This window comes from Papaver somniferum, unplaced genomic scaffold (assembly GCF_003573695.1).
Source record: "Papaver somniferum cultivar HN1 unplaced genomic scaffold, ASM357369v1 unplaced-scaffold_118, whole genome shotgun sequence".
NCBI classification, from domain to species: domain Eukaryota; kingdom Viridiplantae; phylum Streptophyta; class Magnoliopsida; order Ranunculales; family Papaveraceae; genus Papaver; species Papaver somniferum.
In genome coordinates, this window is record NW_020620825.1 from 16,614,724 (window position 1) to 16,630,998 (window position 16,275).

Here is a 16,275-nt window from a genome sequence, read left to right on the forward strand (position 1 = left end):
AGCTCAACGCTCTCAGGACGTCGGTGATACTCGTTGTTCCCTGACTACATAGAGATACCCACCTCTACATAGAAGAACGATTGGGCGGTCCTCCTACGTAATTGTTTGTTGTGAGGGAAAAACGCCTTCAGGACATCAGTGACACTCACTGTTCCCTGACTATGTAGAGAGACCGTGTATAGATTCAGGCGGTTCTCCATACATAATTGTTGAGAGGGGAAAACTCCTTCAGGACGTCGGCAACACTCGTTGTTCCCTGACTATGCACCTTTCAGGACGGGTATGACGCTTTACTGGATAATATCCCCTTCTACAATAGATTAATTCTACCGTGACATTCACCACTGAATTCCTATAAGATAATCTATTTTATCTCATTACTTCGATTCCATGGTCGAATCCACAGCCGATCCCGTGGAATTGTAATAGATAATTATTTTATCTCATTACTCTGACTTCATGATCGATCCACGACAGATCTCATAGAATGGTAATAGATAATTTTATTACTCCGATTATATGGTCGAATCCACGATCCCATGGGATGGTAATATAACCACTCATTTTATTACTCCGATTTTATGGTCGAATCCACGATCCCATGGAATGGTAATACTCATTTTATTATTCCGAATTCATGGTCGAATCCACGGCTGATCCTATGGATTGATAATAAATAACTACTCACCTTTATTACTCAGTTTCATGAATCATTCTCCACTGAATTTCATAAATTAGTAATAAATACTCAACAACCGGGCATCTGGACCATCACTGAGTAAGCCCCATAAAATAGTGCAAGTGTACTCAACAATGATGCACGAACGAGCACCCAAATGCACGAACGAGCACTCGAAAATAGGGACAAACGAGGAATCCTACACAAAATAGGAGAGAGAAAATAATAATATTAAAATAATAAATAGGCGCCCAGGGACCGGGCCCAACGGCCGGCCGTCCATGCCCTAGCCGTGGCCGGTCCCCATGCCTCTTCCATTATTTTCCTTATTTTATTATTTTCACGAACTCATGAAAACTCCTTCATTCTAGCAACTTTCCTTGTGTGAGAAAAACTCACGGTTTCTCCATATTTTCACGGTTTCATGAGAAATAATAATAAAAATAGGGAAAGGTGTCGCGGGACCGGGAAACCTAGCCGGCCGGCCATGCCCTAGCCGTGGCCGGTCTCGCACCTTGCAATCCCTTGTCTTTCATAGTTATTATTAACCTAATCTCATGAAACTCCTCCATTTGAGCAAAAATCATGGTTTCTCCATGATTTCACGGTTTCATGAGAAATAATAATAAAAATACGGAAAGGTGTTGCGGGATCGGGCAACCTAGCTGGCCGGCCATGCCCTAGCCGTGGCCGGTCCCACACCTTTCAATCCCTAGTATTTCATAATTATTATTTACCTCATCTTATGAAACTCCTCCGATTGAGCAAAAATCATGGTTTCTTCATATTTTATCAAATATTGCTCAAACCATGAAAAAGCCGAAAAGTCAAAAGGTCACATGACCGACTAGGCTATTCACGAAAATATTATTTTTATTTTAATATTTTCAAAATACTGATCAAACGAGCAAAGTTCTACTTTCTCATTCGAGCAAAATCAAGAATTTCAATCAAAGATCAAACGAGCAAAGTTCAACTTTCAAAAAATGGTTGATCTTAGGTCAGGTTCAGTTACAAATCCTAACCCAAACAACTCTAGCACTAGCAATAATGGTGGTAATCCATAAACTACTCATGCTTCCAACACCGGTGATGTTGATACCACTCCTCCTCAAACCAGCATCGGCAACCATCCTCTCTTCGGCCGGTCTCCCAAGGAAATTAGAGAAAATCCGCCTACCATAGTTGATCTTATGAAGGTGCAAGAGACTCTCACCAAAAATCAGATTGACATGGCTGCAACACAGAAAGAGCTATGCAATTATCTCAAAATTCTCAACGACAAGATGTCAGAGAAAGCTCAGGAGAAAGGAAAATCCAAAGAAACGTCTTCGACTTCTGATCCTGAAGTCACTCTAATCCATGTAGTAGACGATGATGAAGTCCACATGGATGTAGATAACCCACCAACAAAGGAACCTACAGGCTTCATCACTCGTGAGGACCTGGAACGCTTCATGGAGGATCGAGGAAAAGACAAAACACCATATGTTCACCGTCATCAACCTATATATCCCGCTGCAATGCAAATATTTCCTCTCCCGAAGGGCTACACCTCTCCAGCATTCACACTATACAACGGGACGGGGAACGCTTGAGAACATGTATCTCGATTCCTGTAAGCACTAGGCGAACATGAGCACAACCATGTCGTTCGTCTGAAGGAATTCTCGAAATCCCTGACAGGCCGAGCATACACATGGTACAACAACATTGCACCTGAGAGCATCACTGGCTGGGGAGAAATAGTTAATGCTTTATACCAGAAATACTTCTTCGTCTCAGAGCAGATTACTCTCTCTGACTTATGAAGAAAGTCTCAGAAGAGCAATGAATATCCGAACGTTTATGTGAAGAGATTCAGAATCCAAGCTTTGGATTGTTATGACTCAAATGTCACTGAATAACAACCGGTGGACTTGTGCATCAACCGAATGATCCTGGTATACTTGCTAGAAAATCTCTGGTTCCAGACTTTCTCATAGCTTCATGAAGCAGCCAGACGATCAGCGACTACTGCACCTGCTTTACTGGAAAGAGCATAGTCTGCAAGGTCGAGGAACCTCGAAGCAGCCGACGCCTAGTCAACAAGAAGTACAATCTCCAACCTTCCATGAATGTTGCTGAAGGGAGCAAGAGAAAAGCCGATGTGCAGCCACATAAGAACGCTTCTCCAACATTCCAAGCTCCTCCGAAAGTGCAAAGAAAGGATAACCAATCTTGCACAATCCTCGAATCGGCATTAACAAACGAGGAAATGATCAAACGGGGACTCAAACTTCTCTCTTCTCATGAAGGAGTAATCGAGTTACTGGAAGTTTAGGTTCAATATGTTGCAATCAAATTGTCGTTCATCAGAGAGAGCCAATTGAAGAAAAATGGAGAATCCCAGGTACTGTCACCTTCATAGATTCATCAATCATCCAACAAGTAACTGCAAAATTTTGAAGCACGTCTTCAAAGAGAAGGTTGATCCACAATAGCTTCAACTGGGGACTGAAGGAGTACACACGAATCCTCTCCTAATCAGAACCTTTACACTCTCTGAACAACCAGTCAAAGAAGCAGTTCAATCGTTGATCGAGCATATCTGTGAAATTGCTCCATCTGTCTAAGGCACATCACCGAATTACATTGTGTTATAGTCTGTCCATCCCGGAAATACTCCTCGAACCTTCATCCACAGACAAGTATATGCACGACTGGTGACTGCTTACCACAGTCCATCTCAGAGGAAATGAAATTGGAAGAATGTTGATCGATGCTGACATCTCTATCAACATCATTCCACTGAAAACCCTCTGAGACGCAGGCATCACTCGACAAGAATCTACTCGTGATCCCATCTCAATCAGGGACCTTGAAGGAACGCTCGAAAATACTTATGGCTACATCACTCTCAAAGTGAACATAAGTTCAACCTCGACAGAAATCAAGTTTCACATAATCAGGAAGATCCAAGATATGACATGTTCTTCAGACAAGCGTGGATCCATGATGAAAAGATGGCTACTGACAAAGTGCCTTCGGTTGTACATCTATACAACGAAGAAAGTTATGATCCAGAAGATTTGGCGGACATTCCATCATTAGAGGAATTTCGAACTTTGGCGAGGTTGAAGCAAGAACCTGCAAAAGATGCATAGACATTCATCAAGAGATTCCACACTCAGGAAAGTCTCATTCCTTTCATGTTTGTGTCATGGATTTCCTCACATGCTATCCTAGCATGGGGACTCAATTCTGTTAGCAACTCTGCAAGACGTTATAAATGTCAGCTTCATTGCATTAGTATTTTACCAAGTGGTTGAATCTGACATTTCTCCGAATCGAGCATTGAGACATTCATTACTGAGATGATGTCCAAACATGGCAAAGAACACTTTGGGCGTTTCTCCATAGACTTGCAGGAGTGTCCATGTGTCCCACAAAATCAGAAAGCTCTGATGTCTTCACAAGTGTTGAATCCCACTACCGCAACGAAAGGAATGCCGAATCAGCAGAAGATACTCATGGCCGAGACGATTAAACCTAAGACATTCGATGCTTAAGGCATATGACGCTTCAACGCTCAAGCATATAAGAAGCCTTCAAATTGTGATCCCAATCGAAGAGTACACCTTTGATAATAGCGCATCTAACTTGAGCACAAATATCTTGACGATGACGCACTGATTCAACACCAGTACGATCGAAGCGTAACTGAACTACAATCGATATGTTTTCACTATCCCACGATAAGACTTCTGAAGATGCAACATCATTCATACATGAATGACACTAACTCCTTCAATATACACTGAGAAACCTGAGGTGATTCCGTGAAACTTCATCAAATGGACCTCTCTATATCACAAGCCCATGCACGACTGAGGAACTTCTTCTCTTCACTGATCACATAAAATCATGGTTCTAGCCTTTTCGTTTTCTGGAGAAACCTCGAACCGGCATCAACAAGGATATTTGGAGGAACTCTGTGTATGGTCTCAGGATCAACAAGAATGTCTGGAGAAAATTCAATCGTGATCTCAACATCAGCAACGGTCTCAGGAGCAACATCCTCATGACAGGGCTTCATCAACTAACCATTCTATGAAGCACCGCTCGATGAAGCGGACTTCTCCAAGCATTAATGATTCTTATCAAGATATGTAGACATTAGAATATGTTCACATGAAAGTCTCCCCAAAGCTTGTATGACTGGTGGGAACAAGCCAAAGACTTCTACAAGATGTTCTCATCACCTCTACAAATGGGTGAGGAATGAGACAATTCTTCCTGAACGAAAGGTAGGTAATAGTTCATGCATGACAACCCTTTGGTGTGATTAGACCTTAGTACATACAGAGCTTAGACATTGAGTCTTGAGAGATTTAATAAGTGGTGTGGCCTTATTACGTAACAAAATTCGGATTCAACTCAATTACTTTAGAGTGAATATATGTTACGTTTCATCCAGATATATCTCAAGTGCTTTAGAGAATTTATGTCTCGTGGTTTCATTCCATAAGTGCAGACATTGGATCTAATTCAACTGAATAAGATAATCAATTGGCCAGGGAAAGTTCTTGTCTCCATTAAAGTTGATGTGAAAATTGGTTGCTACCATGATAAACACATTAAATTGTATATATCAACACCTATGACCAGGTGTATTTCCACCTATTTTATTTATGATGGGAGCTAGAGTTACATTTTAGCTGATCCCATGTTCGGTTGATACTTGTGCATTGGTGTTATTACTACCAAAGACAAAAGTACATTTTTGTCTCATGATACATATGTCCCTCTGCACATATTTCGCAATGCCAGTAAGTGGATTACATCCCACGGAACATTCAAATTTTGGGAAAATACCAAGTATCCAATAATGGTGCTCAAGTACTTCTAAGCCCCAAATTGAGTTGGTACAACCAATTGAACAAAAATAAACATCATTCAACTATAGCCAATATCATATTCAAGAGAACAAAATAACAATAAAACCAAAATTCTTAATAGTCGAGATCAACAATCATAGTTTAAGTTGACCGTTTATATGATATGCACTTATCTTAAGACAAAAAAACAGAACTACACATGTTTTCTAAAAACAAGTAAATAAGCCCAACAAATCTTCGATGTAAAAAACCCCCATATTAGTTACATACCTCAAACTTTGGTTCCCGCTGTATATACACAGAATCAAAACAGCATTTGTCGCGCACGCCCCAAAACAGGAACAAGAACATTATGTACTGGACCAGACCGGGTTGGAATGGATCGGACCGGGGATAGATCAGACTGGACCGGATTGTACCGGTTTGGCCGGACCGGGTTGGATGGACCAGACATAAGTTTTTTTTGTCACGAATTCCCTTTCTTCTGGGAGAACGAACAGACGAGATTTGGGAGAGCGAACAGACGAGATCTTTCACAATAATATTTTCCTTCACTTCACCATAGGATTTTTCTTCACAAGTTAAGGAAGATAGACAGGTTAGTGTTTATACAACATCTTACAATCCAATCCAATCAATCATCATAATCATAATTATAGATGTAATAGCTGTGATGGTAAAAAAATACAATATAAATTCAATTAAATTAACCGATAAAAGAAAAAATAGGAGAAAATAAACTTAGCTTGACGATGATTGACTAACTGGCTTGATGTAAATCCAAACCCCTTTCTTTTTCCTTGAACAACTTGTGTTTATCATTCATCTAGGAAAAATAAATAATCACCCAATCCAATTTAGCTCTACGGTATAGCTTCGTGTATGATAACGTGTTGTAGTGGGGAATATGGAGAAAGTAAAGAGGCAAAAGGAGAGATTTTTATTCATCAGCATCATCATGTTACATGGAACAATATCATATATATACATGTAGGAATAAAACCCTAGATACTATATTGAGCCGCACATCCGTGGGCTACAAGCCCTACAACAGTTTTAATTTTTTTTTTATTTATTTTTATGAAGAAAGAGAAAAAGAGAGAAAAAAAGGTATTTCTGCCACTATTAAAAGATTATTACATCATTGATGACATCATCTCGTGTATGTATTGTCCACCATAGGACCAAATAATATATTTAAAAAAAGCATCAAACAGACAGTTGACTGGGTCAACTGGACCAAACTAACTCTAATATATTATTATTAGGACTAAATGGTATTTCCTACTTAATTATGAATCAGGTAATTCTATTTAGACTTAATTCTTTTAGTTCATGTATGTGGTTTGGTCTACCATTTCATATATGGTCACTTAGCTTATACAATTTCTACAATGATAGAGACGAGTAAGTGATCTTTGTTTGAGAGTATGTTATTTTAGTTAATACTTTGAAGTCCTTGGCAGAATATAGTATATCTTCATTGGATTCCTTACAGTTAATCAAACTAGCGGGATGAGGTTTATGCATACATATCAACGCTAGAAAGCAAAGCAAAGTAAAACAAATATCACGGTCTTCTTTTCTCCATTGCCGATTATTAGTAGTAAGGACTGTTTTTCCTTATGCACGGATGTGTAGTATTTACTTTTTGGTTGAAGTTGGTGGTTGTTGTCCGTGCCGATAGGGATATTAGTATTACTGTACATGGACAGGGTACCAGGTTCTCAGTTCTACACAGTACCTGATGCTACCATCATTCGTATGACCAGTCCTAACTGAATTGTGTTAGTATTCTTCAATCTTTTTCATTTTACTATTGAAGCAGAAGGTAATTCTTTTTTCTTTTTTGTTATACATTTCCATTAAAAGAGTTGATTGTGCATCAAACTATTAGCTATCATTACCCTGAACTAACAGAAAAAGGTTCAAAACAAGTTGACTGTGTATTGGATCACAAAATTTCCAGTTGCTTGAACATTTAGCCATAATGGAGCTTTTGTTTAAGGGAAATAACGGGTTTGTCTATTTAAGTTTTTTTGTTTTTACAGTACTTAGCTCTGCATACCTAGAAAAATTCACAAGGAGTTGGCGTTGCAATATGTTACTATCGGTAAGTTTGCTTGAGATCTCTCTTGGTAAGAGTCGATATATATTAGACATGGTTTATGTAGTTAGCATCCTTCATGTCATGAAACTCACCAGCCACCTTTTTCGGTCATGATACTCATCACTTTGCCCTGAACAAGTTTATTACCAATATTAAGAGTGTTAGCTAGCATGGGTCCTAGCTTATCGATTAGTTATTAAAGCATTCAGCTTTCATGGACAACTTTCCTTTTTTTTTTTTTTTGCAATCTGCAACGACCGAGAGGCCTGGCATGCTTTTGGGGTTGTAAGTAACGTGCTCCCAACTAATGTGTTCTCAAGTAAGAATTAAGCTTTCTTATGTCCAGAAATTTTAAAGTAAGCATAGCATAAGTTTTGTACCAAAAGCGCAAATGTTCCCTAGTAGTCCAATTGTATGAGTAGTGGCACCAGTTTGGTGGATTTTTTATTTTCTGATGCATCCACGTTGCAGTGTGAATTTGGCATTTTTGATACTGCTAATTGTATGTGTTGATTTTGAGGATATTGTAGTTTTTGATAGTAATGCAGATTTATCGTTACTTATGTGTGTTGATTGCAAATTTTTTTTATTGCCGAGGCCTTAGAACTGGAAAGCACCTGTTATTGTAAGATTTTACCTGGATTCCTATGAAGTTGGCGAGCTTTGTTGCTCTGCTGAACATGCTTTTATGCAGGAGCTTACAGTTTTGCAGTTGAAGGCCCCTGTTAAACTATTTGGTCATCTGCTTTAACAGTTAAATGGGTTTTATCGTACAGAGCTACCAGCTCATGAATTATGATGAATACTCAAATTTTAATGCAATATGTGCAACACAGGCTGCTATACTGAGGATCATGGTGTTATCTCCTGTAAGACAACCAGTCTAGAAGATTCGAGCGCAAGGCATTTTCTTAATCTGTTGGGTGGTTCTTCTAGGTGATACAGACGATGTTTCTACTGTTTTTATTCATATGCATCAGACTTCTTTCATTGGTTACACCCGTATAAGCTTAGCGAAGCTTTTCTTGCACAAGCTAAACATTTTTCTTCTTTACGCAACTTTAACATTTCATTGTTATTGCAATTTGCTAATGTGCAACCAGGTGTTTGCTATCTATATTAGATGGAATTTTATCTGTAGAAACATTTCTTAATTTAGGGTTATTATTGTAATGTAGTTTGAGGATGATTGCAGATATCACCATCCACCATCCTACCCTGTACGATCTGGTATTTTGAACTTGAATGGTTTTATAGATAGCTGAGGAAGAATTATAATATATACTGCTCCAGCCCATATATGCTAGCTGGTATCTGCACCGTTTTTGTCCAGCAAGAAATAAAGCACTCTTAGTCATCCATTTTCATGGTTTGCATCATGTCCCTCTTCTTTCTACTTGATGAAACAATTAATCTATACCAGCAGTAACATCATCATCTCCATACCAGAAAACAACTTGATCCCATATGTTTCTAATGCTTACACATGATTCCTTTTTTATTGAGATGTCGGAAAGATCCTAAGCATGCATCCGGACAAGGGACACACCAAATAAGAAGCCGAGCCATACCAAATAAAAAATGCACGGCGGGGCGAGGCGAAGGTATATCACACCAAACCAAAAATATGGTTAAAAGAAAAAAAAATGACGGTGGATGGTTTTCGGGTCCGCTCGGTGCATAACATGGGCATAAAATATTGCACACCGACTAATAAAATTAGGGCCAAATTCTAAATTCAGTAGAACTTCGATAAATTAATTACTTTGCTAAAATAATAAAATTCTTGGTCCCAACTGAGTTTATATAAACTAAATTTTAACTCGATAAATTAATAACTTCAGTAAAATAATATTTTTTTTTGTCCCAAGGCTATTAATTTATCGAAGTTTTACTGTTGTTTGTTTTGAATTTTGAAGGCTCCAAGTCCAAATACAATTTAAAGTTGCTTAAGCCAAATTCAGTTGTTTGTGTATGTCAAAATCCATGAAATGATCTTATAGCTCATAAGCATAAACTAATGAAGTGATTGACCCACTTTATACACGTCCATCTATGTCTTTGTATATCATAATGACTGTTAAATCATTGTTTTGATTTCAAACAGTTACAAACGGGTAGACCTTATTCCGTACATGAGGTTTGTATAGCTAATTAGGTTTATGAATCTCTAATAGAGATTTTGAAGGTATTTTCTAAGTAGGAAATCTTTTGACTCTTATGTATTTGTTCTAATTTTTTGATTAACATATCGTTTCTCAGGTTTTGGCGAAAAAAGATTAATGAGCCAAAACAAAATTCATCATCATCATGTGCGGAACAAGTATAAAACAATCTACTGATTGATGGATGTGTAGGTATTTCTGTTCACGATGGGGACAGGAAGAGGTGAGGCGAGGCGTAGCCGAAGCCTAGCTTTACCAAATCAAAAATATAATTAATTATGCCATTCTATTTGCAGTTGTAAATTGAATTGGCGAACCAAGTTTGTGGAGCCGCCCAGATATAGCACGGGCACAAAATCTAGTAATGGTTAGATTTCGCTACAAATAGGGAAATTAGCTAAACAGGAAAAGCGGGGAACACAAGAACTCAGGTTTGAATGGGATCCTTAAACCAGATAACTTCTTGCTGAGGAACCCCTGAAACCAGATAACTTGGAATTCCATCTCAAAAACCTTTGGGCCAAAAAAATCAAGAAAATCCAGATAAGAAACCATGCACCAAATCATTTCATTGTCAGATTTTCTAATTGGGATCAAGTAAACTGGGTTCTTGAAAATCCTCCATGGTATGTGAATGGATGTATTTTTTATGGTTAGGCTATACAAATCTTTTGTTCAAATACAAAATATGGACTTCAACACTCAAGAATTCTGGGTAGATTTCAAAGATTTACCTCCAGAGCTCTTTGAAGAAGAAACAATGTACAAATTTGCAAAAATCTTGGGGTGAAGTCATAGCTCTCGACCCTGAAGATGGAAATCCAGTGGACTCAAATGCTATAAGTGCTAATATAAAGATCAATGTTAAAACTCCTTTAATCAGAGGGTTTCTAACTGAGAATGGTGCTGGCTATACTCAATGGATTCCTTTTTATTACCAAAAACATCCAGGAAACCTTTGTCCAGCTTGTTTTGTTCTACACCATGATGAAAATGAGTGTGAAAGGAAAGCAAACTTTGTCAGAGCTCTAGCCAACAAAGCTCTCTTCAAATTTGGACAAACCAATTTGTCCATTCAAGATGTTATGACAATGAATCCAAAGTATGGAGATGGCTCGCTGATAAGCATGTATATGCTACATTTTATACCCATATTTATATTAACTATGATACAATATTTAGTTACTAATACTATTTTAGTGCTTTTGTAGAAAGTACAAGTGAATTCGATCATCCAACGAATAAACAGCAAAATGTGAGACTTAATGGTGTTTGCGACGAAAATGGAAAAATATGGTTGGTCTGGTACTTCCATATATCAGCAACTAGGGCTGTCAACGGGTCCGGGTCCTCCCGGGTATCAATGGATCCGGACCCAGACCCTATTTATAAAAGTCGGGTCCGGTTACTAGCAGTTCCGGGTCCGGTTCCTAAATTAGTGGACCCAGAACCGGACCCGTTTAAAACCCCGGGTACCCATCGGTTCCGGGTACCCGTTGGGTATTAAGAAAACACACATAAAAGTTCAAAATTTTGATGTCTTTCCCTTTTTTTTTGCTTGAATCAAACTTATTTCTATAAAGATTTGGTATTATTTCTTTATTAATGTACTAAATAAAGATTAAATGTAAGAAGAAATGAAAAATGAGAAAAAAAATTCAAAACCAAACTAGCAAAATACTTGTAATTTTGCTAAAAAGAGGGATAAAAGAATGAATAACCGGGTACCCACCGGGTATTACCCGTTCGGACCCGTTTAGATTCGGGTCCAATCGGGTAATTACCCGTCGGGTCCTAACTTGTTAATGGGTCCAATTTTGGGACCCGAAACCGGACCCTATTAGCTCGGGTCCGGTTCCGGTTCCGGGTAACGGGTATCCATTGACAGCCCTATCAGCAACCACAATGATGAAATGTGGTTGGCCTGGTATTTCCATGTATCAACAACCACAATGATCAATTATGCTGGCTTGGTATTTCTATATATCAGCAGCACTTATTATGCTGGCCTGGTATTTCCATGTATCAGCAGCCGGGTTGGCCTGGTATTTCCATGTATCAGCAACCACAATTATGAAATGGGGTTGTCCTGGTATTTCCATATATCAGCAACCACAATGATGAAATGAGGTTGGCCTGGTATTTCCATATATCAGCAACCACAATGAAAAAAATGACAAAATATAGCTAGCCTGGTATCTCCATATACATCAGCAGCATGAAATTGTTTCATAGGCGAGGCACAAACGCAACAAAGGAATTGAAATCAAAATGGGGTTGGCACATGCACACTGAAAATGAGAAGTATTTTATCTTTCTTACTTTATCACAAATATATTCCACCGGGAAAGATAATTTATTTGCCATGTGAAGAATTAATTGAAGAATATTTACACGTGAGATTATTTTGGAAATAAAATAATTCTTTCTTCATTTGGGAGATTTTGGAAATAAGGAGAGTTTATTATTTCATTGGAAGAACGAGGTGGCAATGCTATTTTGGGAAAGATACTGATAATGACATCAACTTGCATGCAAGATATTTTCATAGAATAATTTATTTGATTCTTTGATTAATGAAATAAAAGAAAGGGAAGGTTATAAGAAGGGGTGTGGACTATTTGAGAGAGGCACCCGGCCACAGTGCCGCAACAAAAAAAAGGAGTTTGGAGTTTTGTTTTCATTTTTCCATTTTGTTTTTGGCTTTTGATAAAGCCATGGCTAACTAGAGCCATGTAGGGTTTAGATAGAAGCCAATTTATTTATATGAACTCTATGATGATATTTCTAATAATGATTTGATTGAATAGTGATTTTATCTTCATATAGCTTGGCGTTTAATTGTTCATGTGATTTTCTTGATTATTTATGCTTTTCAATTGATATTTCGTGCTTTGATAAAATCATTGACGTGATATGCTTTAGGATTGATAGGTAATGCTTTAGAATCACTACCCATGAAGCGAAGGAGATTACAGCGGAAAAACTATATATTATAATTTAATATACCATCTTCTGAGACATGAGATTGGGTTCGATATTTGTCTTGAGTAATAAATAGAGACTAGTAGAGTTTTATATGATTGAATTGGTGGAAATCGAAGACCCTAAGAACCCTTTCATTTTCTTGGTTACGTCTTTGTTATTTTTATTTCATCTTGTTTGAATTTCTGAAAAATCCTTAAGAAATCATCTTGTTGATTATTCAGTTTTGGTATTAGTTGGTAGAGTATTTTCACACTCCTCGTGGGAACGACCTGTACTTGTCGTTGTTCTACTAGTTAGACACTGTGCACTTGCAGTATATTATTGTAGGTTTCCCAACCTACCAAGTTTTTGGCGCCGCTGCCGGGGAGTGGTTGCATAATACTTTCTGATTGATATCTTGTACATAGTTGTTTTTTTTTTTTATTATTTTTTTATGTACATAATTTTTTCCTTTTTTTCTTTTAGTTTTCTTTTAGTTCTTTTTACGCAGTTTGCTTGGAATTTTCCAGGTACCTTAGTTTGAAGTGCTACCAGTGAAAAGATGCACTCGCAAAGATTTTGTAAGAGGCACTTGGAAGATCCACTAGAGGTTTGCTCAGCTCATTTTGGGTATGATTTTGATGATGATAATGTTATATGTGAAGTCAATGCCTTATTAGACTCCACACCACTGCTAGACACTAATAAATGGAAACCCAAACTAGAACCTCTAGTTTTGGCAGAGTCTCGACTAGTTCTATTGGACGAGAAAGCTCCGACCTTGACCCTTAAGTCATTAAGTTCTGAATTTTTTTGTCTTGATGATATTGATAATGAAACCGCTTTAAATCATAATGGGTCTGTGAGTCGTGATATTATTGCTCCGTTGAGCTATTGTTCCGCGGATGAATTTGAACCAATATTAGCTGCGGAAATCATTTCAGCTGATTTAGAACCTGATTTAGAGAGTGCTCTGCGAATAGAAATTTTCAAACAATCTGAACCTGTTGCTTATGGGAGTGATGTAATTTGCACTTACATTTTTCTAGTGGGAATGAATTTAAACATCTTTCTGGAGGTTTATAGTATTTGCAGGTGCATATTTTCAGCTGACTGGATTATTTGGGATGATCCTCAACTTTTTAGACTCTATATATATGATTGGATGTCTACTTTGGGGTACCAACCTCACCTTGTTTTAGAGTACATGTTATTGGCAAGTTGGGAAACAAATACATTTCGGTTCATGGGAGTCAACCCATCAGATTTGTTCCTTATATTCTATCTCTTATTTTTATTGTTTATTTTTGTATTTCCCATTTTAATTTCTACGTTGGATGACTCAATTACATTGAGGACAATGTAATGTTTAAGTGCGGGGAGTGGTTAATTATCCATATTTTTGCAGGTTTTCACTTTTCTTAGAAATAAAAAAAATAAAATAAAAAAAATAAATCAATTGCATAATATCTCTGTTTTGCTCGAGGACTAGGAAAATATAAGTGTGGGGGTGTTGATAAGCATGTATATGCTACATTTTATATCCATATTTATATTAACTATGATATAATATTTTAGTTACTAATACTATTTTAGTGCTTTTGTAGAAAGTACAAGTGAATTCGATCATCCAACGAATAAACAGCAAAATGTGAGACTTAATGGTGTTTGCGACGAAAATGGAAAAATGTGGTTGGCCTGGTACTTCCATATATCAGCAACCACAATGATGAAATGTGGTTGGCATGGTATTTCCATGTATCAGCAACCACAATGATCAATTATGCTGGCTTGGTATTTCTATATATCAGCAACACTTATTATGCTGGCCTGGTATTTCCATGTATCAGCAGCCGGGTTGGCCTGGTATTTCCATGTATCAGCAACCACAATTATGAAATGGAGTTGGCCTGGTATTTCCATATATCAACAACCACAATGATGAAATGAGGTTGGCCTGGTATTTCCATATATCAGCAACCACAATGAAAAAATGTAGCTGGCCTGGTATCTCCATATATATCAGCAACATGAAATTGTTTCATAGGCGAGGCACAAACGCAACAAAGGAATTGAAATCAAAATGGGGTTGGCACATGCAAACTGAAAATGAGAAGTATTTTATCTTTCTTACTTTATCACAAATATATTCCATCGAGAAAGATAATTTATTTGTCATGTGAAGAATTAATTGAAGAATATTTACACGTGAAATTATTTTGGAAATAAAATAATTCTTTCTTCATTTGGGAGATTTTGGAAATAAGGAGAGTTTATTATTTCATTGGAAGAACGAGGTGGCAATACTATTTGGGGAAAGATACTGATAATGACATCAACTTGCATGCAAGATATTTTCATAGAATAATTTATTTTGATTCTTTGATTAATGAAATAAAAGAAAGGGAAGGTTATAAGAAGGGGTGTCGACTATTTGAGAGGGGCACCAGGCCATAGTGCCGCAACAAAAAAAAAAAGAGTTTGGAGTTTTGTTTTCATTTTTCCATTTTGTTTTTGGCTTTTGAGAAAGCCATGGCTAACTAGAGCCATGTAGGGTTTAGATAGAAGCCAATTTATTTATATGAACTCTATGATGATATTTCTAATAATGATTTGATTGAATAGTGATTTTCTCTTCATATAGCTTGGCGTTTAATTGCTCATGTGATTTTCTTGATTATTTATGCTTTTCAATTGATATTTCGTGCTTTGATAAAATCATTGACGTGATATGCTTTAGGATTGATAGGTAATGCTTTAGAATCACTACCCATGAAGCGAAGGAGATTACAGCGGAAAAACTATATATTATAATTTAATATACCATCTTTCGAGACATGAGATTGGGTTCGATATTTGTCTTGAGTAATAAATAGAGATTAGTAGAATTTTATATGATTGAATTGGTGGAAATCGAAGACCCTAATAACCCTTTCATTTTCTTGGTTACGTCTTTGTTATTTTTATTTCATCTTGTTTGAATTTCTGAAAAATCCTTAAAAAATCATCTTGTTGATTATTCAGTTTTGGTATTAGTTGGTAGAGTATTTTCACACTCCTCGTGGGAACGACCTGTACTTGCCGTTGTTCTACTAGTTAGACACTGTGCACTTGCAGTATATTATTGTAGGTTTCCCAACCTACCATTCGCCAATCACCATCAACAGGAAGATATCCAAGAAGAAAGTTGTTGCAAGAAACAAAGTCATTCCAAAGACCTTCATATGGATATCATGTCACTGTTGTGTTCACTGAGGAGGTTGGAAGTCATTCTGAGAAGGGTGAAGGTTCTAATCAGAGAAGAGGTAAAAGAGTTATAGAAAATGTTTCAAGGGCTATCAATTTTGATAATCCAATTTATATGGATGCTGACAGTCAAGCTGAGAATAGTGTGTACCAGAATGTTCAAGATTTTCAAGAGCTGAACCATGGAATTGGAGGGGACATGGACCATCAATGCAATGCCATTACTGA